This window comes from Drosophila montana, unplaced genomic scaffold (assembly GCF_035044405.1).
Source record: "Drosophila montana isolate Dmon_TW-CO22-7 unplaced genomic scaffold, ASM3504440v1 contig_1326_1, whole genome shotgun sequence".
NCBI classification, from domain to species: domain Eukaryota; kingdom Metazoa; phylum Arthropoda; class Insecta; order Diptera; family Drosophilidae; genus Drosophila; species Drosophila montana.
The window spans coordinates 22,044-26,738 of record NW_026996289.1 but is presented as its reverse complement, the minus strand read 5'-3'; the positions used below and the strand labels follow the sequence as shown (position 1 = coordinate 26,738).

At 39.6% G+C, this 4,695-nt stretch overlaps 1 long non-coding RNA gene across 1 annotated transcript; it reads right to left on the bottom strand.

Moving 5' to 3' along the window:
* Window positions 1-670: 670 nt before the first annotated feature.
* On the bottom strand, window positions 671-1,266 carry LOC135427321 (uncharacterized). Its single transcript, XR_010436036.1, has 4 exons — window positions 1,209-1,266; window positions 986-1,150; window positions 862-914; window positions 671-785 (listed from the first exon to the last, which is right to left on the bottom strand). It is a non-coding gene; the product is annotated as an uncharacterized LOC135427321 (long non-coding RNA).
* Window positions 1,267-4,695: the final 3,429 nt, after the last annotated feature.

Genomic DNA, 4,695 nt, shown 5'->3' with positions numbered 1-4,695 from the left:
CATTTGACGTTATCGGCAGCATCGATGGTTTGCTTAGTTGGTTGCGTGCGATATTATCGGCCACGCCGATATCTTTTTGTCATAGGGTCAGAGTTTCGGGGGTGAAGCTGGGCCCACAGCGGAGCCCAATTTATTTAAGGGTGGCAACGCCACGCTTGCGATCCACGGCGCAAAAAGGGGCGATTGCTATTGGCCACCCGTTTCGATCTTGAAGAGATTATAAGGAGAGCGGATCGCCTGCCCTTGAATATGCCCTTGGCCTTCATTTGGGCCGTTTACCCAAAAAAAAGGCAGCTGTGCAGATAAAATTTACTAGAAAAGTTTTCCGCAAATAAAAATTTAAATTAATGAACATTGTCTCAAAACATTTAATTTTCTCTAATTCGGCGGCCGCAAATCAAAAGAAAAGAAACTTGTGTCGTGCGCCTAAATTTATTCATACAATTAATGCTCAGAAGATAATATAACCAAAGGAAAACCAAAAGGAAAACAAAAAGGAATGGCCCTTACCGCCCCCACCCAGAGAGCTCTTTAGGCAGGCAAGGTATTATAAGCACTTTTGACAAACATAACACTTCCTTTTTTCGTGTAGCACATATATATATATACATACTTATATACGCATATCAGCATTTCAGCGGGTACTTGCTCCCCATTGGTGCAATAATTACCTGATGTTTATTTCTTTCCCCTCGTTCTTTTTTTTTCTTTTGTTGACGGGCAATTACCTTGCAGTGTTTCGTCGCCTGTTCCATTTAATGTTGTTAAAGTAAATAACACATATTCTGTAATATAAATTGAAATTTTAGAAATTAATACACGTTGTCCATAATCACAAGTACATGCAACAATTATACGCACCTGGTACAGAAATGTTCACGTGCATGATAATGTGAATAACTGAATGGAGATACCTTGATAAATAGATAGAAATAAGAAACATTAATTGTTAATAATCATAAGAAATGCAACCAATTATACGCACATATTGAAGAGAGAAATGTCCGGCTAAGTCTCACTTAATGGGAAGAGGGGGCATAACAGCCGAAACGGGCTGATGCAGGCCATCTAGTGGCCAAAATGAGGGAGACGAGATCAGGTGATCGTCTCAGGTAGGGCGGGTACGCTGGGTCCGGAACTGGGACCCAATCTGGAACAGTAAAGTGGATGAATAGTGTTTTTTTGTTAATTTATATTGAGCGTCTCACCTTTGTTGCTTACACTTTCTTATTGCTACAGCTGCTAGTGTTGTTCATTTGTTGGAAGTTCTGACTGTTTGTTGTTATCGATTATGTGGTTCATTTTGAATAGTGTTGTATAGGTAAGTTTTGCTACAGACGTTGTATCTTTGTTGATATCGATTGTGCGGACTGCGGGCCGGGGATGGGACTACACCCAGAGAAACCGATGAGCCAGCCGGCGCGGCCCACTAAATAACAAGCAGTTCCGTAACAGGGTATCCACTAGTCGGGAGCTCCCGACTAGAACCTCTTACTTGTTAAAGATTCAATTTGTTCGTTTAATTGATTTAAAATGTCAAGCTCTGTTTCTGGGGTTTGAGTGTTATGGTAATTATGATTACTTGACGATTTTAATTTTAATATTTTGAGGGGATTTAAGTTTATTAAAGGGCAACGTTTAAGAAGCTTTATCATAATAAAACTAAATATTAGTATAAATAAAAGCATATAAGAGGTTCTAGTCGGCAGCTCCCGACTAAGGGATACCCTGAACCCTCTTCTTCCAACACCAAATACAGCTCGCGCTACGAGCTCGTTAGTTTGTTTTTAGTAGTAATAAAGAAAAATTAATACAAACAAAAAATGTTCCGTTGGCAGGGTTCGAACTGGCAACTAACCGCACCACTTGCCGCCACCTCTACTCAAGAGCCACACCAATAATTGAGTTTTAATGAGAAAAAAGCCAATTAAAATAGCAGCACAGAAAACAATACAATCGCAATTGCAATGCTGTTGATTGAATTCCAAGCAAACGCGCATGAATGTGTGTGTGTACATGTATATAGAAATTCTTGGAATTTGCGCTAGCTGATGCTAATACGTGCGCACATAACTTTTGTGTTTCTTAACCGATCTTAATGACATTTTCGACAGTACATCTTATTGTACCATAGAATATTTTTGTATTCTCAAAAAGTCAATTGCATATAAATTGTGGCTTAAATTGATGGGCTATACAAGTTGGATTATTAACTTGATTTATAAAATTGTGGTGGCAGCGGGGAGGTGACGATAGGTATAAAATGAAAGATACTTGATATATATGTCGGAACTGAGAAATCACTTTCTTTGCAATTAGGCATACTGGCAGCACAGCAAGTCCCGAGTGTCGTTATAGTCACAAAATAATTATATTTTTAGGAGCGAGCACGTCTGTTCTCTATGACTTCCACTTTTAGAATGAATAATTTTCATCGTCCTCGAGCATACTACTCATGCTCTTGTCATTCTATATTCTTCTCTGACTTTTAGTACTGTTAGTGAACATTCAACACTATAGCAAACTGAACGTTATACAACACACTCGGGCCATGCTCGGCAGAGACTATCTTTTTTGTCTCACACCATGCTTTCAGTAGCAACCCTAATACAAGTAGGACAGTTATGTTAAATAGCAGTACCTTCTGTCAAATTCTCTGATTCTTACTAACACTTAATCGTTAGCATTCAAAATAATACTCACAATAATTTATTGGATACACGACACGGCCTTCCTGACATTTCACACGTCCTCGTGTGTACATTTCGCTTAGATCATGCCATAGTCAAAATTGTTGGGTAAAATTTATTAGTCATTACTTTACTTTAAAAATAGCTTTACAAACAGCAGTATCATCGGTCATTGTAGGTTTTATTTTTATTTTTTTTTTTTTTTTTTTTTTGTTGTTCTGTCATCACACGTCTATAGGCTCTTGCTGCCCAGCAACGATAACATGGAGCGGATCCATACAGGTCTTTCAACCTCTGACCCCCGCCATAATATCACCCGCTTCAGCACGCCATGATCGAGCACTTGTGCACGGCGTGAGTATTATGGTGCGGTCTTAGCCATCGTGTATGAGCCCAACCGCACTCTCTCTAGTGCCACAGTGTCTTGAGCAATGTCCTCAACATTGTCACACTCATCATCTCTGAAATCTATCAACTCCTCCGACACATTGTTGCTTGGAAAAGCTCGCAAATACTCATGCGCATACTTAAACGTGCGCTTACTCGTCAATGACTTTAATAAATATCTGTCTCCATCAAGTATTTCGATTATCTCAAAAGGTCCCTTAAACTTGGGATCTAACTTCGTTTGATTTCGTTCTTCCCTCTTGAGTAGGACATGATCACCAAGCTTATATTTTACAATTTTTGCTTTATTTTTATCAAACCTAGCCTTATCATATTTAGCGTTATTCACTATGTTGTCTTTCGCTTGTGCTCTTATTAAATCTTTATCAATTGTTTTTTCATCTGACATTGTTATCATTCCTAACGGCCTTGCCTCTTTACCGATTAGCAATTCTAATGGACTATATTTCGTTACACGATTTGTCGTGCAATTTATTGCCAGCTGTATGTCCTTTAAAGCGTCTTGCCAGGATCGCTGACTACTCTCAACCGCTGTGAGCATGCTCTTCAAGGTGCTCATGACACGCTCTACTTGGCCGTTTGCTCGACTGGCGCCCGTCGCAATCAGGTGTAAACCTATCTTCTGCGAAGAACAAAATTCCCTAAACCTTGTGCTAGCAAAACATCTACCCTGATCAGCTATGATGCGTGCCGGCACTCCGAATAGTGCAACAGTTTCTTTGACTGCCTTAATGCAGTTTTCCGTATTAAGGTTCAGCGTATGTTGAAGGTGAACAAATTTTGTGAACGCATCAACTTGAACTATGATGTACTCTTTTAAGTCGTTTTTGCCACTTAATTTTCCGGTTATATCAATATGCACAGTGTGCCAGGGTATGTCATCTTTAGGAATCGGGTGCATTTCTATTTGTGGTTTACCAGATGGTGGTTTTGACACTCTACAGGTAATGCAATTTTCTACAAACTTTTTCACATACTTAGACATCTTCTCGAACCAGTAGTTGGCATACATTTTGTCTAGAGTTTTCTTCCACCCTAAATGCATTATGGCTTCGTGAACATTGTTAATGACTGACCATCTAAAGGCTCTAGGTATTACAGGCAAACATTTTGTGCTGCCATTTCTTTGAATCCTTCGATATAATACTCCTGCTCTCAATTCGTACGACGCTGAGATAGCTTCTCCCATCTCATCGTTTCGCAATTTTAAGGTTATGGAAGCAATGTCAGAATCTCGTTTCTGTTCGGCTAGAAGCCAATCGTCGGTTATCTCAGCTAGGTTTATGCGCATTTCAACCGTTTTCGCTGAGGATTTATAATCAGTCGGCAACGGATTGCGCGAGAAAAAATCAGCATGTAACATGCGTTCTCCCTTCCTGTATTCAATGCTGAAATCAAATGATTGCAGATATGCCCACCATCGATGTACCCTTGGGGTAAGGTCAATTTTTTTGATACTTGCTTTCAGGGAGTTGCAATCTGTATGCACAATAAATTTTTGACCATGTAAATAATGGCGGAAGTGTCTTACTGCGTTGTAAACTGCGAGGGTCTCAAGCTCGTATGAATGATATTTTGCTTCAGCCATTGTCGTACA